The sequence below is a fragment of the Erinaceus europaeus genome, chromosome 20 (assembly GCF_950295315.1).
Source record: "Erinaceus europaeus chromosome 20, mEriEur2.1, whole genome shotgun sequence".
In the NCBI taxonomy this organism is placed as follows: domain Eukaryota; kingdom Metazoa; phylum Chordata; class Mammalia; order Eulipotyphla; family Erinaceidae; genus Erinaceus; species Erinaceus europaeus.
Window position 1 is genome coordinate 5,492,792 of NC_080181.1, and position 24,193 is coordinate 5,516,984.

Sequence of the window (24,193 nt, forward strand, 5' to 3'; positions counted from 1 at the left end):
TACTAATAAAAATATAAGGTGGAATTGATAGGGCTCAAGGAGTTAGGAAAAAAGAGACTCAACTTTTCTGTTGATAAAGAATCAGTAGTTGTCAGTATCTATGACCTTGGGAGAACTAGTGCAGTTTCACTGGAGGGGGGGTGAAGGACACAGAACTCTGGTGGAGATGGCTCAATCACTAATCATAAAATAAAAAATTTAAAAACCAGTGGTCGGGACCCAGGAGGTGTGGTGCAACAAGCAGATTGCCATACTTAGAAGCATAAGGTCCCAAGTTCTATTTCTGGGATCTCATGCCAGAGTGATGCTCTGATGCCCCTCACCCTGATCTGTCTTCTCACTGCCACATTAATAAAGAAAACAAATCGTTTCAAAAAGCCAGTAATTGTGGGGTGTCATCTTGTTAAATATTCAAGCTGGTTTTGAGAAATAATGGTTCTGTTTAGAAGAAAAATATTATATATATAATATTATTATCTACTTATAAAAAACATTAGGAAATTTAAGCTTCCAATCCTTTCTCATTTGTGCCTCTTCTGTTAGTACAAAAACTTGTGAGTTAGTCACCATTCCTGAGGATCAGAAAAGGACTTTTATAGCCTTGAGAAAAGGAAGTGCTCACTTTTGTCAGAGCCACAGCAGAGCAATCTAGACACCTCCCATATCTTTCAGAATCTCTTCTTCACAGTCAGTTTTAATTTTGGACTACCCGAATTATCTAACAAGTTAGAATTTCTTTTAACTCATAGGCAAGGATATAAATCGCTCATGATTTAGTTGCTTTATATATTCCATTATAAGGAAAAATGAATCTTTTCTGAGTGGTGCAACAATTTTTTTCTTTTTAATTTTTTTTAGAATTTATTTATTTATGAGAAAGATAGGAGGAGAGAGAAAGAACCAGACATCACTCTGGTACATGTGCTGCTGGGGATTGAATTTAGAACCTCATGCCTGAGAGTCCAGTGCTTTAACACTGCGCCGCCTCCCGGACCACATGGTGCAGCAATTTATCTGTAATGTAAAGATATAGAGAAAATAAAACTTTCTTTTTTTAAATATAGTATTTATTTATTTTTAATTATTTTCCCTTTTGCTGCCCTTGTTTTTGTAGTTATTGTTGTTGATGTCATAGTTATTGGATAGGACAGAGAGAAATGGAGAGAGGAGGGGAAGACGGGGAGAGAAAGACAGACACCTGCAGACCTGCTTCACCACCTGGGAAGCGACTCCCCTATAGGTGGGGAGTCGGAGGCTCAAACTGGGATCCTTCCACCCATCCTTGCGTTTCGCTGCACTACTGCTTTACTCCCAAAACTTCTTTCTTTTGAACATATCTGCTGTGTTAATGTTTGAGTAACTGTCTAGACTGCTTACTGGGTTTTATATTGGTATCTTACTATGCTAGCTATCTGTATTAGCTGCTTTACAAATTGGTGGCCTGCTTGGAAGAGGAGAAAGACTTTACATAGATTCTCCCATTCAGACCTGAGATATTCCAGAGTCTTTTCTATTTAATCACACTTTATTTCTGTTTAACCTATGGCTCTCTCTTTATAGTCATAATGAGTTTCTGTTTAACATCATGCTGTTTCATGCAACACTATGTACTCACTTGATAACATCCACATTTGTTCATTTAAACTATTGCTTTAGTTCTTTTACCATGTCCTTTAAAAGAAATAAAATCCGGTTGAATCTGTATCACTCTGCAGTCAGTTACCTAGTACTTACTGAATAAATTGAAAAGGCTGAAAAAAAAAAAAAAAAACCTCACATATGCTCTTTGCTGCCATTAATAATTACTTTCGGGGGTTGGGCGGTAGCACAGTGGGTTAAGCGCAAGGACCGGCATAAGGATCCCCACCTGCAGGGGAGTAGCAAGGGAAATAAATATTAAAAAACTAAAAATAATTACTTTTATCTGGCTGTTAATAGGGGATCCTCATGATACAGATGTGGGACTTTAGCCAGCAGCTACTGCTAAAAGTCACCTTTACTCCTTCTACACGTATGGGGATATATGTAAGTTGTAAAGGACCATAAACGTGGTGTCTTTGGTCACATGGTGTAGTTGCTCGGGTTGGAGAGGTTAATAGACAACTTCATCTGAAAGTAAGTGCTCTGGTTGAACAAATCACATTAGTATTCAGGCATTGGCTTGGGATTTGATTTCATTTAGCCTGTTGTCCTGCTTTAATTTAATAACTGAAAGCAGCAGCAAATTCCACTGGTGTTTTACTTAGGAGGGGCAATAACCAGAGCATCACGCTGGCATATTCAGTGCCAGGGATCGAACGTGGAACCCTGTGCTTGAGAGTCAGTGCTTTGTCCACTGTGCCATCTCATAGGCTGTATCTTCCTTTTTATTGTTTTTCTTTCTTTCCTAGTTCTGGGGCTTCACAATCTCACTGCTCCTAGCCTGACTTTTTTTTTTTTTTTAATAAAAAAGGAAACACGGGAGTCGGGCTGTAGCGTAGCGGGTAAGCGCAGGTGGCGCTAAGCACAAGGACCGGCGGAAGGATCCCGGTTCGAACCCCGGCTCCCCACCTGCAGGGGAGTCGCTTCACAGGCGGTGAAGCAGGTCTGCAGGTGTCTCTTTCTCTCCCCCTCTCTGTCTTCCCCTCCTCTCTCCATTTCTCTCTGTCCTATCCAACAACGATGACATCAATAATAACTACAACAACAAAACAACAAGGGCAACAAAAGGAATAAATAAATAAATAAATAAATAAAAGAAATTACTCCTAAAAAAAAAAAAAAGGAAACACAAAACCAGAGGGTAAGAGGGGTACAACTCCACACAATTCCCACCACCAGAACTCCATATCCCATCCCTTCCCCTGATTGCTTTCCTAGTCTTTTTTTTTTTTTTTTTTTTTTAAGAATTTATTTATTTATTCACGAGAAAGATAGGAGGAGAGAGAAAAAGAACCAGACATCGCTCTGGTACATGTACTGCTGGGGATTGAACTCGGGATCTCATGGTTGAGAATCCAGTGCTTTATCCACTGTGCCACCTCCCAGACCACAGCTTTCCTATTCCTTAACCCTTTCCTATTCCTTAACTCTGGGAGTATGGACCCAGGGTTATTATGGGGTGCAGAAGGTAGAAGGTCTGGCTTCTGTAATTGCTTTCCCACTGAACATGCTAGCCTGACTTGTTTGTTTGGAGCTTCCTCTGGTGCTTTTGGTGTTAACAGGCCTTACCCATGGCAGGGAACGTGTTATCCCCTGGCTCCAGTGCCTTTCTTAGCGAAATAGATGATCCTTCCTGGAATTCACCACTTATAGCAACTATTTCTTTTGTACTACCTAATTAGATAAAGCAACCTTTGTCATAAAGCCATGTAGAGCACACAAGGCAAACTAAGAGATTGGCAAGTGTGTGGCAGAGAGCATGCTGTGCTGGTGAGCAGTGTGAGGAGAGACAGGGTAACCTCCCTGCTTGCCTGCTGGCCTCAAAGTTGCGGTCAAGAGTCCATAACTAACGCTGTTTGAACTTTGAAAGCAATGTCAGACTAGCACACTGTAAATGAAAACTGAAAATTTACAGCTTTGAATGAACAGATTGTATAGAGCTAGTATGAATTTTCCCCCAGCTGTGCACAGAAATGAGTTTGAATTACATAGTTTCATAGTCATGATCTTAAGACTAAAATATTTCCATGGAATTACAATATTTGTGTGACTTTGTATAGAGAAAATAGCTTGTTTCTAAACTTTAGGATCTTTTATAGCCTCTAGTATTCTTTAGGACACCTGTTGGGTGAATTTTAAACGAGGCTCACGATTTTACTAGCATGCCTATTTTTAAAGAACAGAATGGTCTGCTTCTAGGACTTCCTCCTGGTGTTTCAAATGAGAGCTCTCATGTATCGCAACATTATTTATCTATTTTTGTAAAGGGCTGTTAATCACTTGGTGCCACCCTGTCTGAGTTGTGTGCTTTTGGACTGTCTACATGAAATCACTTGATATGGTCTCTCATTTTTGCAAAAACAGTTTCTTGTATTTTTTAGTCCACCATCTTAACATGAAATTAAATTATTTAATAGAAATATTTAGAGACCAGGAGCATACTTTTAACAAAATCTTTATTGTAGATATTGTCCTGCTCTTTTTTAGAACAGGGCAGTGTTTAACAGCAATTGTCAGTGTAGTTGTGAAATAGAATTTATCCTACCTTTGGCAAAACACATTCTGTCCTTTCCCTATTTCTAAGCAAGCACATGCTTTTTGTTTAAAAGAAGGCTTAGTAAGACCAGTTTGTATCTCCATATTATAGTTCTAGATAGGAAGTTACTGGATACTAAAGTTCTGATGAAGTGTCATTAATGCCACTTGGATTGCTCTGTAGCAGTGCTACCAAGGCTTGTGAACTGTAGTTCTTATGTGAAATGTGAGGTGGTGACCTCCTGCTCCAGAGGCCAAAAGTGCTGCCGACAGAACTGAACCCTGCCATTCCCTAAGATGAAAGTCCTGCTGAGTGATGGCAGTTCAGCGCCATGCTCAGGGCGGTTTCCAGCAACTGTTCAGGGTCCCAGCTGCACATTCGCATGTCTTACAGTGGGTGGGCAGGTATTTCTTTGTAGGGAAGAGAATCAGCATGTGAATAATTTCTTCAAAGAGTGAAAACAGGAATTATCACTATTTAATTTATTTGCAGTAGAGACAGAAATAGGGAGGCAGGAGGATAGAGAGGGAAGGAGGAAAAAAGGAGACACCTGCAGCCTGTTGCACTGTTTGTGAAGCTTCCCTCTGCAGGTGAGGAGCAGGGGCTTAAATCTTGGTCCTTGGAGACGGTAACTCGTGTGCTTTACCAGCTGCGCCACTGCCCAGCCCCTCCCAGCCTCCTTTCTTTTTTTTTTTTTAATTTTTTAAAAATATTTATTTTATTTATTTATTCCCTTTTGTTGCCCTTGTTGTTTTATTGTTGTTGTCGTTGTTGGATAGGACAGAGAGAAATGGAGAGAGGAGGGGAAGACAGGGAGGAGGAGAGAAAGATAGACACCTGCAGACCTGCTTCACCGCCTGTAAAGCGACTCCCCTGCAGGTGGGGAGCCGGGGTTCGAACCGGGATCCTTATGCCGGTCCTTGTGCTTTGCGCCACCTGCGCTTAACCCGCTGCGCTACAGCCCGACTCCCCCAGCCTGCTTTCTAACTTCATTTTTTTCTTTTTTAAAAATATTTTATTTATTCATGAGAAAGATAGAGAGTGAGAAAGAACCAGACATTACTCTGGTAACGTGCTGCCAGGGATTGAATTTGGGACCTTCTGCTTGAGAGTCCAGTGCTTTATCCACTGCGCCACCTCCTGGACTGCTCTCAGCTTCATTTCTGCCCTCCATCTTTGCCATTATGCACCATCTGTCACCAGTTTGCAGCAATCCTTTGTGGGCAAGTATTTGTAACTTTGCACAAGTGTTTTCTCTAAGCCACTTATCTAAGGGGGTCTCCCGGCCTCTCCTTGTTTTCAGTATCAATGCCAGGCAGTGAACCTAGTGCTCACTGGGTAGTACCAGTGAGAAACCTCCCTAGTTACAGGGAGAAAGAAAAAACTCCTGATTTTTGTTCTATTATTTGCTCTGCTCCTCACTCACATCCTGGCACAAGTTTTTCTATAGCTTACATTGAAATATTTGAACCTGCTTTCTCAAGGTCAGTTAAGAGCACTTGTTTTTCGAAAGATTTAGTTACTTGTTTGTTTTTGTTGAGAGAGAGAGATAGAGAGAGAGGGAGAGAAACAGGCCAGAGCACTGCTCAGCTCTGACATATGTTGATGCCCCATTTGAACCAGAGACATCTGGGGCCTTAGTGTGTCCACTGTGCTATCACTGTAGACTTACTCCACTCATTTTTATTCTTTTTTTTTTAAATTTTTTATAAAATTTTTTATTTTCCCTTTTGTTGCCCTTAGTTGTTTTTTTATTGTTGTTATTATTGTTGTTATTGATGTCATTGTTGTTGGACAGGACAGAGAGAAATGGAGAGAGGAGGGGAAGACAGAGAGGAGGAGAGAAAGATAGACACCTGCAGACCTGCTTCACCGCCTGGGAAGCGACTCCCCTGCAGGTGGGGAGCCGGGGTTCGAACCGGGATCCTTATACCGGTCCTTGCTCTTTGCGCCACGTGCGCTTAACCCGCTGTGCTGCTGCCTGACACTCATTTTTATTTTTACAAAGCTTTTCCATTAACTTCTGAAACTAGGATATATCTAATGATTCATGGGATCTTAGGTTTGATTAAATAAAGTGCCTCTCTTTTAGCATTTGCTGCAGAGCATGGATCTTGCATTCTAGTTGGTCTGGGATCATATCATCACTCCATCCAGGACAACACCTAACATTTTATATTCAGATGGTATTAATGTCTTGCTTAATGACAAGAATATGTCCTGGGAAGTATGTCATTAGGCAAATTCACTGCTGTGTGCAGGCAACATTAATAGTGGACTTTGTGCACTCAGGCAGGGATCATGATAAAAGCAGCACAAGAGGAAATGGTATTTCAAGAGATGCTGTGAACATGAAATACACAAGTTTGCTGCCATGCTGTCACAGCTAAGAAGTCTATAAATAAAAACTGGAATTTGGAACCGTAGCTATACAGAGCCTTCCCTCCACTGACCAAACATGTACCGCACACTCTAATACTTCACTTGCGCACTTTCCAGACCGCTTTCCCCACACCTTAAAGCAGCAGACTAGAAACAGTAGTTAATAACGGAACACTGGAAATCCAAAAAGGTATTCACTAGCCTGTGAAGGGACTTAGAGGGCATTTATTTTTACTTCCTCCTTTATTGGCGACTTAAATTAGCAAAATATTATCACATTTAATCTGTTTCACATGCAGTCTTCTATAAACATCTCCCCTGGGCTAATGAAGCGCTCTAAGACTAGACGATGGTGGACCCGGGCGATAGTGCAGCAGGTTCAGCTCACATGGCGCAAAGCGCAAGGACCGGCGCAAGAATCTCGGTTTGAGCCTCCGGCCCCCACCTGCTGGGGGGGTCACCTCACAAGAGGTGAGGCAGGTCTGCAGGTGTCTGTCTTTCTCTCTCCATCTTCCCACCCTCTCTTGATTTCTCTCTGTCCTATCCAACAACGGTAGCATTAATAATAATAAACAAGGGCAACAAAATTGGAAAAATGGCCTCCAAGAGCAGTGGATTCGTAGTGCAGGCACCAAGCCCCAGCATTAACCTTGGAGGCAAAAAAAAAAAAGAGAGAGAGAGAGAGAGAGAGAGACTAGGAGATGCTGCTGAAGTGACGTTAAGATGACTTGCTTCTCTCAGCCTTCTGACTTTGACATCAAAGCAGTTGTAGATGCCACTTCTACTTCCACCAGTGAACTTGCTGCCATTGTTGGGCTGCTTGAGCATGCCTACAGCACCTTCCCTTTGGTTCTTCTGGACCATACTTTTTGACTAATACACTCAGTTGGGGCTTACCTCTGGAAGACATGGTATTCAGAAGATCTGAGTTCACTCTCTCACTTGTAATAGGAAACAGTTCAAATGCCCTTCATGTTTTCTTCTGGTTCTGACATTGTACTATTGTGTATATATAGTTACCCTTTTTTTTCAGGATTTTAACATTTGTATTGACTAAATCATCTAATTATGATTCATAAGGTTCATGTTACTCCTAAAACAACTGAGTAATAAAAAGTAGTCAGCTTTAGTCAGTAGTTATAAGCTGTGCTCTCTGTGTGTGATTAAAGGGAAACCTTTAGCAGCCTATCTTTGAATATATAATGCAGATGCTATTTCTTTTCCTCACCAGTAACTTGAGTTTATTTTGGTCTTGACAGAATGGAGTTTTGTTTATGAAAAATAAAACAACTCACTATACACACTATCTCAGTCATTTTGGAGTAGACACAGAATCCCTGAAAACTGAAGTGTTTCCATTCTTGTTTCCCCTGTACCTTTTACCGTACTAGTATTAAAAAACTGAATACTTAAATGAGTGGTTGATAAAGGAACCCAGTATAACTACTATACCAATTTGGGAGGAAAAAACATCATTAAAGACTGAATTAATTAAAACCATTAAATAAATTAGACCAAAATAGAACACTGGTTTTGTATATTTCACACTGCCTATTGCTGATGCTTTTCATACACCTTTTGCTTGGCTTTGCAAGCTCCTTGAACTAGCAGGGTATTTTGTTTGTTTTGTTTTCCCATTACTTTTTTCTCCTATTTCCCCAACTGTAGAAGCCACTATATGGTGGGTGGGGCGGTAGCGCAGTGGGATAAGCGCGCATGGCGCAAAGCCCAAGGAGTGGCGTAAGGATTCTGGATCGAGGGAGTCAGGTGGTGGCGCACAGCAGGTTAAGCGCAGGTGGCGCAAAGCGCAAGAACCCGCGTAAGGGTCCCCCTAACCCCCACCTACAGGGGAGTTGCTTCACAAGCGGTGAAGCAGGTCTGCAGGTGTCTGTCTGTCTTTCTCTCTTCTGTCTTCCCCTCCTCTCTCCATTTCTCTGTCCTAACAAAGACGACATAAATACCAACAACAATAATAACTACAAGTGCAACAAAAGGGAATAAATAAATAAATATTTTAAAAAAAGAATCCAGGTTTGGTTCGAGCCCCCGGCTCCCCACCTGCAGGGGGTCACTTCACAGGCGGTGAAGCAGGTCTGCAGGTGTCTGTCTTTCTCTCCCCCTCTCTGTCTTCCCTCCTCTCTCCATTTCTCTCTGTCCTATCCAATAACAACAACAACATCAGTAACAGCAACAATAATAACCACAACAGTGATAAAACAACAAGGGCAACAAGAGGGGAAAAAAATAGCCTCCAGGAGCAGTGGATTCGTGGTGTAGGTATCGAGCCCCAGCAATAACCCTGGAGGCAAAAAAAAAAATTAAAATTAATTTTAAAAAAGCAATTAAAAAAAAAGAAGCTACCATATGTTGCAGATTTGGACATCTTTAAATAACTACAATAGGTTTACTGATCCCCCCCCAGCCATTTTCCTAGTCTAACATAAATATATTGGATTATGTAATTCTGATATCTAACATTTGATATTGCTATTCTAACAAAGATGGAGGTCTTTCCTGATGCCACTTGTCTGATGAGATTAAAACTCTTGATATGTTTTTTTCTTTTTAATTTGTTCTTCTGAAATGACTCATGGGATAAAATTATAGAGTTTGGTCTAATACTAAAAGAACTTCCAAATCTTACATGTATTCTCTGTATTAATACTTGTGGTAATCTTTTTTTTTTTTCATAGTACCTTTTTTTCCTAAAACAAAATTTAAGAAGTATACTATGTACAGAGAGTCTTGTACTTTGGTGAGTTTATAGTCCAGCTCTGTCGAAAGGTTTATCTTGGGAACCCTCTGATCAATATTGTTGACTGTAAAGAAAATTGCTAAGAAAACACTGAGCAATTCCATCTTTTAGGGGCAAGGTGGAGGTAAGGGAGCTGAGAGCATTCTCAGGAGTAGATGTTTGAGCTACCATCAAAATTTTGACAGGACAGATGTAGAGAAGAGGAAACTGTAGAAGGAGATGCTGTGTGAGTAGTTGTGAAGATGTGACATAATGATTGTTGGCTATCATGTCCCTTGAGTATGATGTGCTTTTGTATGTTGTTTGTTTTTGTCCCCCTATTTTGAGAATTCAGAATCTACTTTGCAACTGTGGGTTCAGTCACATCTCCATTTAGACTTCACCTTCCTAAAGGTGAAGACAAATCTTTAGGCTGTATACTTCGTTTGTTCCATCCTTTAAGCCATTTTAGTAGTCTGTCTTTTGTCTAGCAACTCCCATTATGTCAGTGTTGAGCAATCGTGGCAAAAGCTTTCTTACAGTTTCACATGAGTGATTCATGATAGGTGGAAGCTTTTGCTTACTTGGCCACTCAACCATGGCTCCTTCTTACCAGGGATGTAAGAGAGAAAATATTTTAGGAAAACTCTTGTGTTTACTTCTCCTCCTCCATCATGCAAAGGAATAATCTTTTTTTTTAATTAATTTTTTTATAGGATGGAAACACTGACAAGACCATAGGATAAGAGGGGTACAGTTCCCACTACCAGAGCTCCGCATCCCATTCTCTCCCCTGATAGCTTTCCTATTCTTTATCCCTCTGGGAGTGTAGACCCAGCGTCTTTATGGGGTGCAGAAGGTTGAAGGTCTGGCTTCTGTAATTGCTTCCCCGCAAGAATAATCTTTATATAGGCATTTCAGTGTATTCAATTTTAAATCCAACAATATGTTCTAATGCGCTATATTAAGGAATCAGATGTTCGGGGGCTGGTTGACAGTACACCTGGTAGAGCGCACGTTACTCAAGCCCCTGGTACCCACCTCTAGGAGGAGAAACTTTGCATACAGTGGATCAGTGTTGCCAGTGTCTCTTTCTCTCCTTTTATCCCTTTCTCTTTCTCTATAAGAAAAAAGGGGGAAGAATAAAGGTTGCTGAGAACAGTAGGTTCATGGTTCTGGCTTTCATTTATTTATTTTTCCCTCCAGGGTTATCGCTGGGGCTCAATGCTAACACTACAAATCCACTGTTCCTGGTGGCCATTGTTTTTCCTCCCCATTTTATTGGGTAGTACAATGAGAATCTGAGCGAGGAGAAGGAGAAAGATAAACACCCGCAGACCTGCTTCACCACTTGTGAAGTGACCCCCTGCAAGTGGGGAGATGGGGCCTTGAACCAGGATCCTGCAGGTCCTTGTGCTTTGTACTATGTGTGCTTAACCTGGTGTACCACTGCCCGAACCCTTGTTCAGGCTTTACTGAAGTTTTCATACCTGCACATTTCCAGCACTTTCCCCAGCAAGAGGGTGAGAGGCAGAGAGACAGACAAAAAAAGCAAAGAGGCAAAACAGCAAAACTTAACTGCTTGTGATACTTCCTTCCCTTCCCGTGGCGCTCCATTGTGCAAGCCAGGTTTCAAATCCAGGTTCTCTGACGTAGGGAAGTGTATTCTCTCTCTGTCTATTAAATAAATAAATAAAATATTTAAAAAATTAACTTTTAATTCTTGTGGTCTCTCTCCAACTTTTTTGTTGTTGTTGCTAATTTCAGCATAAATCTTAAATAGTTGAAAATATTCTACAGTTTACCAAACTGCTGTTGAAAGTGAATAGTAATAAAAGAGAAAATAAGGGAGTTGGGTCTTAGTGCAGCGGTTATGCACAGGTGACGCAAAGCGCAAGGGCCAGCGTAAGGATCCTGGTTCAAGGCCCAACTCCCCACCTGCAGGGGAGTTGCTTCACAGGCGGTGAAGCAGGTCTGCAGGTATCTATCTTTCTCTCCCCCTCTCTGTCTTCCCCTCCTCTCTCCATTTCTCTCTGTCCTATCCGACAACGAATTGTGTCAACAAGGGCAATAATAATAACCACAGCGAAGCTACAACTAGGGCAACAAAAGGGGGAAAAAAAAAATGGCCTCCAGAGAGGTGGATTCATGGTGCAGGCACCGAGCCCAGCAATAACCCTGGAGGAGGAAAAAGAAAAAAAAAACTACAAGGGCAACAAAAAAGGAAAATGAATAAATAAATATGATTCTCTAGTGATTTATATTTTTGTCAAAATGATGGTGGAGATGGAGATTGCTAGCAGTTTATGTTAAAATTCTCACATGTACTTCATTTTTATTTTCCTAGGGCTATTTACCTACTTAGAAATGCTTTTGTTATTTTGTTCTTGGAATTGAACCCAGGACCTCATTACATGAGACTCCTGCTCTACTCTCATCTCCATCCCTGACTTTAAAAGTCTTCATTGTGGACTTTCTTGACTTTCTTCTTGGTGATTTACCCTTTGATTCCCTAAGCTGTTAGGCTCATCCTGTATTAAAATTGTAGACAGTTGTGGCCAACCGGTAGAAAACTGGAACATAGTCATAAATATGCAATGAGTGTGACTTCAGATTTCTAACTAAATGTGCTTTCTTCAAAGTGACATAGGAGCCAGCAGACTGAACAGATCCTTATTTGGAAGCCACTGGTGTATGATGAGACAAAGAAAGCTGATTATAGCTTTGCTCAACTGCCTTAACCTGTCTCCCTCCTGTCTGAATACTCAGTTGAGGGCCTCAGGCCTCAGTCATGTCATGGCAAATGAGGTCATAGTTGGTACTCAACATGGTTGTTCCCTTATCTTCATAGGCTATTCCCCCCCTCCCGAGATTTATGATTAGGAAATAAAAGAAAAATGCTTCCCAGGTCTTTAGCATGTATACAGAAATTCTCTTCTTAATCTGATGTGTAGTGTAACTGACCTAGTAATTTTTTGCATTCTCTGATATTCTGAAATCCTTAAATACAGTAATAAGATGATCATTTACCCAGAGTCAGATAAGGAAATTTATCTCTTTAAAGAATAAAGAATGGTTGTTTTTTTTTTTTTCTTTATTGGGGAGTAAATGGTTTACAGTCAATAGTACAATAGTTTGTACATGCGTAACATCTTTTTGTTTTCCACAAAAAAAATAGTTTTATTATACTCTACTGTTAGAATGTCACTAAACAAAAATGCAGGTAAAAGTGATTTGGGATCAAGACTGAGAGAACCACATCTGTCTCTAGATGCCTCCACTGGAATGTGGCATTATCCTCATAAGAGATTCATCTTTACTTTTTTCCTTAGTGAGAAATCATCTCCATGGGGATCTGTGTAGAAAGAAGCATGCTATTCTTTCTATGGCAACATGGTTAAATTGTGTTTGAATCCATTTCATACTTGTGTGTGTTAATTTGATCTAGCCTTAGGCTGTAGAGTAAGACTACTGTGTGTTGTGCAGTCTTTGGAGTACATATAACCAAACATCACATTTACTTTTTGTTTTAGAGACAGGAAACAGATAAAGTACGTAAGAGACCACACACTAAAACGTCCTTCTATGTGGTGGGGGCTGGGCTTGAACTTGGGTTGCACACAGGGCAAAGTAGTGCACTATTCAAGTGAGTTACTGCACCAGCCCAGCCACACATTTACGTGTGTATGTGATTCTGCCTACATTTGCTCATAATTTCAACTCGTTTTTTTGGTCTTTAATAATAGTAGCCCAACTACCTCAATATAAAAACATTCATTTTTGGTAATACAAGAAATGATGTTGTAGAGACACGGTATGTAAATCTTTTCACCCTCATCAAGAAATTGTAGTAATGTCCATATCTGTGAATTTTTGAGACTTCTGAAAATAGCTGGTGGTAGACATATATGAACATAGTACAAGGTTGTAACTTAAAGAAAGATTGCAGTGAACAATGTATCATTGTTCTAAAGTCCATTAAGCATGTAGGTTTAGCTAGCTTGGGAACAGCCTCTAGCATGTGACTCTAAATAACACTTGCACAACAAACAAGGGCTTGATAAGTGAGCAATAAATCTGGGCCGACTGTCCGCGTCCAAGTTCTGTCATAGTAGTTTGAGGACCTAAAAGCAGTAGTAAAAAGTTTCAAAATTAAAACATTTCTCACAACTATTATATATTACTCATTTTCACTTAAATTGTATTTTTTAATTCTTTTCTTTATTATTAGCTAGAGACATTGAAATTGAGAGGGATGGGGAAATAGGGCAAGAAACAGAGACATCTGCAACCCTGCTTCACTACTTATGAAGCTTTCCCCCTGCAGGTGGGGACCAGGGTCTTGGACCTGGATCCTTGTGCCCTGTGATGTGAGTGTTTAGCCAGGTGCACCACCGCTTGGCCCCAATTGTATTTTTCATTGTTTCCAGAAAGTCAACTTTTCTTCTTTTTTATTTGTTATTATTTTTTTAAATTTAGGTCAGCCCCCCCCCCCCCCCCCAGTTGTCATTGGGACTCAGTGCTTACACTAAGAATCCACTGCTCTTGGAGGCTGCTTCCATTTTTTTTTTTTTTTTTGGATAGGACAGAGAGGAATTGAGAGGAGGGAAAGATAAACACCAGCCGACCTGCTTCACCCCTTTCGAAGGGACTCCTCTGCAGGTGGGAAGCCAGGGCCTCGAACCAGGATCCTTATGAGAGTATTTGCACTTAATACTATGTGCACTTAGCCTGGTGTGCCACCAGCCAGCCCCCTGTCAACTTTTCTTAATTAACAGGAATCCTCTAGATTTGTCAGTAGACACTTAGGTTTTGGTCTTAAATATATTTGAATATAAGTTTTCTCTCATTTTCTTTAGTATAGTGATGATTTGTATGTCTGGGTGTCTTTAGTATAAAAACAGATCACTTTTATTGGGGGATTATTCTTTAATAATTTTTTTGTGTTTTTATTTATTTATTTTCCTTTGTGTTGCCCTTGTTGTCTTTTTATTGTTGTTACAGTCATTGTTGTTGTTATTGATGTCGTTGTTGTTGAATAGGACAGAGAGAAATGTAGAGAGGATGGGGAGACGGGGAGAGAAAGACAGATACCTGCAGACCTGCTTCACTGCCTGTGAAGCGACTCCCCTGAAGGTGGGGAGCCGGGGCCTTGAACCGGGATCCTTCTGCTGGTTCTTGCGCTTTGCACCATGTGTGCTTAACCTGCTGTGCTACTGCCCGACTCCTGCTCTGGACTGTTTTAAATTTTCACTTTTCCTGTCTTGTGACACAGTTTAAAAGGGTTGATGGATGTGTTAGAGACTAAACACTTCAGGCCTGCAAAATAGCTCACTTGGATAGTGTGCTGCTTTGCCATGTGCAACCAAGGTTTGAGCCCAGCCCCTACCTTATTAGACAAGGTTTTAGGACTTGGTTCCTTACCATCTCTCTCTGCTGCTTCATTTCTCTTTATATTTGAGAGAAGAAAAAAAAAGAAAGGAAGAAAGTCAAATCACCCCCAGAATCCAGAATGCTAAATCCCCTCTGGTGACAGATAGAGGGCATATAAATATTCTTGAGATATGTTTAAGTTTCTGTTCATAAGGCTTTAAATTTTTAAAAAATATTTATTTTCTCTTTAGTTGCCCTTTTTATTTTATTGTTGTGGTTATTGATGTCGTTGTTGGATAGGACAGAGAGAAATGGAGAGAGAAGGGGGAGACGGGGAGAGAAAGACAGACACCTGAAGACCTGCTTCACCACTTTTGAAGCGACTCCCCTGCAGTTGGGGAGCCGGGGCCTCGAACCAGCATCCTTTTGTGGTCCTTGCACTTTGCGCCACCTGCGCTTAATCCAATGCGCAACCGCCCGACTCCCAAGGCTTTTTTCCCCCCCCTCCATGGTTGTCACTGGGGATCCGTGCACTACTAATCCATTGTTCCTGGAAGCCATTCCCCCCTCCACCCCTTTTTGTATAAGGCAGAGATAAATTGAGAGAGATGGAAAGACAGAGAGGGGGAGAGAAAGACACCTGCAGACTAGCTTCACCGCTTGTGAAGCGACCCCCCTGCAGGTGGGGAGCCGGGGGCTGGAACTAAAATCCTTGCTTCAGTCCTTGCGCTCGTGCTTAACCTGCTGTACCACCGCCTGACTCTCCGTCATAAGGTTTTCTATGAAGTTGCTGAGCTCTAGTATCTAAATTGTGCTGTGTGGAAGGATGCATTAACTGATTAGATAGCTCTGTGCAGGTAAAGTTAAAGTGGCACTGCAAGCATTTTGTGAAAAGTCGGTTTAAAGTATAGAAGAAAAACATCTTTGGGAGTCAGACGGTAGTGCAGTGGGTTAAGCCACTGGGCGTAAGGATCCGGGTTTGAGCCCCGCCTGCCCCCCCCCCCACCTGCCGGGAGTCACTTCACAGGCGGTGAAGCAGGTCTGCAGGTATCTGTCTTTCTTTCTCCCTCTCTGTCTTCCCCTCTCTACATTTCTCTCTGTCCTATCCAACAATGACAACATCAATAAGAGCAACTACAACAATAAAAAACAAAGTCAACAAAAGGGAAAATTAAAAAAACATCTTCAGAGTTGACTATGAAAAGGAGGTAAGCCATACATTTATTATGGTTAGGCCTAAGTTTATAACTCCTTCATTTTCCCAGGTACTTGTTCTACTGGGTGTTTGGAAAAGTCACAATGCCTTTTTCTATGCAAAAATATGTCCCAACGTTTTTTGACAACTCTTCACAATCACACCCTTCTCCCTGGAAAAGGTAGAACCTTGTAAAAATCCACCATTGTGTTCTCATACTTCCCTGTGTGTTAATCTTGCATTGAAATATTTATTTATTTATTTATTTATTATTGTTGTAGTTATTGTTGTTGTCGTCGCTGTTGGATAGGACAGAGAGAAATGGAGAGAGGAGGGGAAGACAGGAGGAGAGAAAGACCTGCAGACCTGCTTCACCGCCTGTGTGAAATATTTATTACGCTATGAACCTGAGATGCATGGCTTGCCTTTATTTTCTTATTTCTTTTTAAATTTATTCAATGCCTACAGTGTTCTTTTATGTACTTTTAGAGATTTTTATTTATTCATGAGAAATGATACGAGAGAGAAAAAGAACCAGATGTCACTCTGGTACATGTGCTGCCAGGAATTGAACTCGGGACCTCATGCTTGAGAGTCCAAAGCTATATCCACTGTGCCACCTCCCGGACCATGCCTACAATGTTCTGTGCTTTATGTATCAACTGATTTGTTTATGATTTAGGTCACAGTATTATATGGTTAAAGAATAACCCAGTAGGACAAGCTTTCAACTTAGCAAGTTGTAATTGAAACACTTACTTGTAGAAAGTACTGTGTTCATGTTTGGAATGTAGAAAAGCGAGGGCAGGGAGAATCTTACTTTCCAGAAGTTCATGCTCTCATGGGAAAGACACATTAGACTTGTGCTATAAAAGTGCTTGTGCTCTCTCTCTCAAAAAAAAAAAAACTTACTATTTATAGTTTGTGGTCTCTTAGTGCAATGATTTTAACCCTGTTAGTCCCAGACACCTTTTTTTGCCCCTAAGAAATAGTTTAAATTTTATCACAGAGTGAAATTAGTATATAACTTAGCCAAGCACATAACCTAAAAATTAATATTATGATATTAACTTATTAGTGATAAAATTATGTGTGTCCACGTGTGCACAAGTGCATACATGGTTAGACATGATTGTATTAGAAGTCACTAGTATTCAGGTCCATGAATCTACTGAAAATTACATCATTATTGCATTGTTAAGTGTGCTAAGATGGTAAATGAAAATATTAGGAGGATGACATTGCTATTGATAATTATAATTAAGTAGGTTATGCTATTAACAGTTTCCCCAGAGTATGATTGATTAACCTTTAGAGGGAAAAAAAAGTCTGTAATTAAAACTGGTTTTTGTGGTCTGTATATGAGTGGGCATTGTGTGTGATTTCATCTGTGCGGATGTCTGCTAAGATTTTAAAAATTGAGTAGCCTGGGAGATGGCATGGATAGGGTCTTGGGCTCTTGGCCCCCAGTCATTGCATGTGCCAGTCATTCCTTTTTCCTCATCTTGCTGTCTCATAAATAAATGAATACATTTTTTTGGTTAAATAACTTCTTTTTTATGTTTTATTTATTTATTAATGAGAAACATAAGAGGAGAAAGAGAGCCAGACACCACTCTGGTACATGTGCTGCCGGAGATTGAACTCAGGACCTCATGCTTGAGAGTCCAATGCTTTATCTACTGCCACCTCCCAGACCACAAATGAATACATCTTTTAAAAATAATAAGTAAATATATTGGAAGGCTATCTGCATCCAGTATCTTCTCTCTGTTAAATGTTTGTGGTACTTTGATAACCAAAATTATTTCCTCCCAATTTACAAATTGAAAATTTTTACTCTAAGTAGGAATGTGTCAGTATAATATTAAATCAGTTTCTGAAAGTCTGCATGAATCAATTTCTGCCTTATATAGTCAACTGAGGAAGCTTCTAAAGGAAAGATGTAGGTCTTCAATTGCAATATCTGTGGGCCAATTTGGGTCATATGATCACTAGGGAAAGCAATAAAAATTAAAATAAAATAAAAGAGGGGCTGGGTGGAGGCACACCTGGTTGAGTGCACAAGGACCCAGGTTCGAGCCCCGGGTCCCCACCTGTAGGGGAAGCTTCACGAGTGGTGAAGCAGGGCTGCAAGTGTCTCTCTGTTTCCCTCTCCATTTCTGGCTGTCTCTATCTGATGCATAAAGATAAAAAAATAAAAATAAATCAAGATAAATCAAGAATCACAAGAAGTATATCATAGTCTTTGTGTAGATCCATTAGTTATATACTGTTAACACTTGGTTTGCATAGTCCTCCACTCCTCTAGATAGAACCAGACAGAACTGCAGAGAAAGAAAGAAGTTCTGACCCCCCCCCCCCCGGCTCCCCACCTGCAGGGGAGTCGCTTCACAGGCGGTGAAGCAGGTCTGCAGGTGTCTGTCTTTCTCTCCCTCTCTGTCTTCCCCTCCTCTCTCCATTTCTCTCTGTCCTATCCAATAATAACCACATCAATAACAACAATAATAACTACAACAATAAACAAAGACAACAAGGGCAACAAAAGGGAAAATAAATAAATAAAATTAAAAAAAAATAAAAAAAAAAAGAAGTTTTGACCCCAACCCTCACCCATCGAGACCATAGTTTGGGGCCCAGGGAAAGGGAACTGCTGAGGATCTATCTGCCTCCTTGTATTTCATTGTTCAAGGATTGGAGGAAGGGAGGTGATGTGGAAGCTTGATGCAGTAGAAAGAATGCACCAGTCAGTTCTGAGTTGAGATCCCAGCTCTGGACTGATCACTTTATCTTAGCAAGTTGTCTGCCTTTTTTTTTTTTTTTTTTTTTTTTTTTTTAAGAACCTTGTGGTTGATTTCTGAAACAAAGGAACTTTTCATCCTCCCTATTCAACTTGGGTGGGGGATTGGATCTTTGGATCACCTCTGATCTCATTTTGTGTTCCTATAGTTTCCTCCAGTAATTTGCAGAAGTGACATTAATACTGTTGTTCTTTTAAAGGTCAAAGCCCCTGTATGTTCAAAGTGATAGTTAAGTATCCTAGGACTTAACATTTTACAAGAATATTGAAAGATCTTAAAAGGTATGTGTGTCTGTCTGTCTACCAATGGACTCAGTTTGTAAGATTTCACTAAAAAATTTATCTTCTCTCCCTCTCCTCCCACAAGGATTATCAATGGAGCTTGGTGCTTAATCAACCAATCATTACAGCCTTTTTTTCTTTTGTTTTAATTTATTTTTTAATTTTGATGCATAGGACAGAGATAAATTGAGATGGGGGAGAGAGGGACACCTGCAGACCTGCCTCACTGTTCATGAAACTTCCCTTTGCAGGTGGAAATTGAGGACTTGAACCCTAGTCCCTGTACATGGTAAAATCTGTGTGCCTACATCTGGCCTCTAAAAATTTTTTTTCTTTCTTTTTTAAAAAAATTTTTTCATTATCTTTCTTTATTGGATAGAAACAGCCAGGAATCAAGAGGGAAGTGGGTGATAGAGAGGGAGAGCGACAGACACCTGCAACCCTGCTTCACCACTTGCAGAGCCTTCCCTCTGAAGGTGGGGACAGGGGGCTCTCCTGTGTCCTTGTGCATTCTGACATGTGCACTCAACCAGGTGTGCCACCATCCAGCCCCAAAGTTATTTTTTCTAATAACTTACTTCAGAAATTCTACCCCCCCCCCCATACGCACACACCTGAAGGGGAATCGCTTCATAAACAGTGAAGCAGGTCTGCAGGTGTCTTTCTTTCCCCCTCTATTTTCCCCTCCTCCATTTTTCTGTCCTATCCAGCAATGATGACATCAATAACAACAATAGCTATAACTACAGCAATAAAAAACAACATGGGCAACAAAAAGGAAGAAATATTAGAAGAAAAAAGAAAAGAAATTCTACCCCCAACTTTTTGTTTGTTTGTTTTGCTTAATATTCATTTTGCTAAGTCACCCAATATGTAAGTCACCCAGCTTCTGTAGTGCAAAGAGGCAAAAGCCAGCCAACAGAAAGAGATGGTGCTGCTCACAATAGAGAGGGCTAGACGGGCTTAGCTCAGTGCAACTGCGTGGGTTTCACTCGCTAGACTCTGACATTACATTTTGTTATTGGGCCATTTTAGGAATTTGTAGTGTGGGCTGTGAAACTATTCACTTTGATAGGGCACTGCTTTGCCATACATCATCCACTATCTTGAAGAAAGTTTCCATACTGTGGTGTGTCTCCTCTTTCAGTCATCATCTGAAAAAGTTAGCCTAGAGCTGTGAAACCCTAAAGATGACCAAAGGAAAAAGAAATCTGTGCAGTTTTGAATGATAGAATTATTTTCATCCTTAAGATTAGTTTTACATGAGTCTTTACTCTTTTATACACGAACATGATATTGAGCACTTTAATTCTCAGTCAGTTCAGCACTATTTTTTAAAATATTTATTTATTCCCTGTTGTTGCCCTTGTTGTCTTATTGTTCTTATAGTTGTTGTTGTTGATGATGTTGTTGCTGTTGGATAGGACAGAGAGAAATGGAGGGGGGGGAGAGAAAGACAGACACCTGCAGACCTGCTTCACCACCTGTGAAGCGACTCCCCTGCAGGTGGGGAGCAGGGGCTCGAACCGGGATCCTGATGCCTTCGATCCATACTCCCAGCCTGTCTCTTTCCCTAGTGGTGAAGGGCTCTGGGGAAGCAGAGCTCCAAGGCACATTGGTGGGGGTGGGTGGGAGAGGAGTCTTCCCTCTCTTTACCCTCTCACTTCTAGTCAAGTGCTAAAGAGGTGCTTCTCCCAGCTCCAAAAGATAGAATTTGAGGTCAGGCTGTGTGTGTGTGTGTGTGTGTGTGTGTGTGTGTGTGTGTGTGTGTGTGAGAGAGAGAGAGAGAGAGAGAGAAGTATTTTTTACTATGTTATCAATAAGATAACATTACTGCTGAGATAGCGTTCTTGTTCCATTTCAGGAACATTAATAACATCATCATTTCCTTAACCATTTACATGGTATTTATCATGGGTTATTCAAGAAGAGAGAACTCCCACTTGAAATTTAAACAGACATATAAGAAATTACTTGAGGAGGAGTTGGTATTGTTTTTAAGAGTCTTTCTGAATAGTCACCATATTTTTCAGATTATAGTTCTTTCCTTTCTCTCACTACCCCCCTTCTTATCAGAGCACTAAACTTGGAACCTTTAGTGTCTTAGGCTTGAAAGTATTGCGTAATCATTTCACTATTTCCCCATCATATATATATATATATATATATATATGTCTAGCCCAGTCACTATATATATATATATTTTTTCGAACATTAATTCTTGATTATCTTAATAGGAAAGCAAGCAAAGCAAAGTTCCGCGATAGATATCTAGAAATAAACACTTTTGAAGAGGGTCAGGTGATGGTGCATCTGGTTAAGAGCATACATTATGGGGTTTGGGCGGTGGCGCAAAGCGCAAGGACCAGCATAGAGATCCCAGTTCGAGCCACCAGCTCCCCACCTGCAGGGAAGTCGCTTCACAGGCGGTGAAGCAGGTCTGCAGGTGTCTGTCTTTCTCTCCCCCTCTCTGTCTTCCCCTCCTCTCTCCATTTCTCTCTGTCCTATCCAACAATGAACAACATCAACAATGGTAATAATAATGACCACAACGAGGCTACAACAACAAGGGCAACAAAAGGGGGAAAAAATGGCCTCCAGGAGCAGTGGATTCATGGTGTAGGCACTGAGCCCAGCAGTAACCCTGGAGGGGAAAAAAAAAAAAAGAGCATATACTACAATGTGCAAGGTCCTAGGTTCAAGCCCCTAGTCCCCACCTTCAGTGGAACAGCTTTACAAACGATAAATTAGGGCTGAAGGTGTCTCTCCCTCACTCTCTCACTCCTCCTCTGTCTTGCTGTCCTCTCTCAATTTCTCTGTTTCTATCCAAAATTAATTAATAAATAAAAGCATTTAAAAAACATTTTTGTGTTAGCTGGCTTTCAAATGTTTGTTGTATTATTTATTTATTTTTATTTATTGCTTCCAGGGTTATTGCTGGGGCTCAGTGCCTGCACTAGGAATCCACTGCTCCTGGAGGTCATTTTTTTCCATTTTTGTTGCCCTTGTTATTTTACTTTTTTATTTTTTTAAATTTTTTATTTAAGAAAGGATTAACGAACAAAACCATAAGCTAGGAGGGGTACAACTCCACACAATTCCCACCACCCAATCTCCTTAACCCACCCCCTCCCATGATAGCTTTCCCATTCTCTATCCCTCTGGGAGCATGGACCCAGGGTCATTGAGGGTTGCAGAAGGTAGAAGGTCTGGCTTCTGTAATTGCTTCCCCGCTGAACATGGGCATTGACTGGTCGGTCCATACTCCCAGTCTGCCTCTCTCTTTCCCTAGTAAGGTGAGTCTCTGGGGAAGCTGAGCTCCAGGACACATTGGTGGGATCTTCAATCCAGGGAAGCCTGGCCAACATCCTGGTGGCATCTGGAACCTGGTGATTGAAAAGAGAGTTAACATACGAAGCCAAACAAATTGTTGAGCAATCATGGATCCCAAGTTTGGAATAGTGGAGAGGAAGTGTTAGGGAGGTACTCACTGCAAACTCTAGTGTACTTCTGCTTTCAGGTATATATTTTGCAGTAGTTTATGGATACGTGTGAACATAAGCTCTCTCTCACAGAAACTGGTGTATATCTAGGTTATGGGACTTTGTTAGAAGGTGAACCACCTGAGATGAAATTAGAGTGTACTATAAAAGGAAAGGTCTCACCCGAGTAATGACGCTGAAGGGTTGTCATTCCACACGTGAAGTCTCTGGACACAGTCTGTCAGTAGTTAATTAATATGAGAGGGGGAAAATCAGTTGTACGTCTCAAAGTTTCTCAAAACACAAACTGAATCTTTTTAATATATAGGCTGTGTATTTGATATGCAGACTCTCTCAAAAGCCTAGACCAAGTAGATCAGAAGCAACCAATAGCACAGCTATATACAAGATACTGGATACTGTATAGCAAACCATAACAAAAGGACTTTTCAAAGTTAACCCAATTACCAAATAATGTGATGATAACATTAACTATCGATTGTCTTTTTGAACCCTAAGACAGCAGGAACCTCACATCTCCACTATAGAGCCCCTACTTCCCCCAGTCCTGGAACCCTTGGATAGGGCCCACTTTCCCGTATGCGTCTCCCAATCCATACCAAATAATGTTGCATCCACCGATCACAACCTAACCAACACAACGATTGCCACCTCAGCATGCTTTGCCCTTGTTATTTTTATTGTTGCCATTGCTGTTGTTTTTGCTGGATAGGACAGACAGGAGGGGAAGACAGAGAAGGGGAGGGAAAGACAGACACCTGCAGACCTGCTTCACCGCTTGTGAAGCGACTCCCCTGCAGGTGGGGAGCCGGGGGCTCAAGCTGGGATCCTTACGCCGGTCCTTGCGCTTTGTGCCATGTGCGCTTAACCTGCTGCGCTATTGCCTGGTCCCCTAAATGTTTGTTCTTATAAATTACATTGGAGAGAACTGGTCTTTGAGTATTGTTATTCAGGATAATTTTTGGTAGTTTCATGTACATAATGGTAGGTTTTGTTTCATGGAATTAATTAAACTTTGCTGGAAGAACAAAGCCAATACTGAATGTTTATACACCCGATACTGTGCTAGATGCTTTATGATACATAGGACTAAATTCATCCGTAGGCTTATGGATGATTTTTACCATGCATATAGACTGTTTTCCAGTAAGTTTAAATGGTAAAGAAAAGGTTTTCTTCCCAAAGACTTTGACAGTACAAGCAATAAAACCTTTTAGTTCCATTTTCTTTAGTTATATTATGCATTGAAGTGAAGTTATTTTTCACCTTTTTTCTTTTTTTTTTTACCTCCCGGGTTATCACTGGGGCTTGGTGCCTACAATGCAACTCCACTCCTCCTGTAGCCATCTTCTTCCCATTGTTGCTGTTGCTGCTGTCATTGTTGTTGGTGGGACAGAGAAGCTGAGAGAGATGGGGGAGGTAGAGAGGAGAGAGAAAGGCAGACACCTGCAGACCTGCTTCACCGTTTGTGAAGTGACCCCCATGCAGGTGGGGAACCGGGGGCTTGAATGGAGATCCTTGTGCGGGTCCTTGCACTTCATGTCTTGTGCGCTTAACCCAGTGTGCCAAGTGGGGAATAACAATCTAGTAGGTGATGATGGTTGCCCATAACTTAGAATTCCAGGCATAGCTTTGTCAAGTCTTGCATTCACAAGATGTAAGAGGTGAAAGTTGACTCATTTAAGGATTAAAGGCACTTGTGTGGGAGTGACAGGAGAGATGATGGTGTGTACCAGAGAAATAAATA

The 24,193-nt window shown here is 40.9% G+C and overlaps 1 protein-coding gene across 12 annotated transcripts in view; it reads left to right on the forward strand.

Annotated features, from left to right (window-relative positions):
• Nucleotides 1-24,193, forward strand: part of YAP1 (Yes1 associated transcriptional regulator) — a 110,853-nt gene that overhangs the window by 20,853 nt on the left and 65,807 nt on the right. The gene's annotated exons all lie outside the window — the stretch shown is intronic.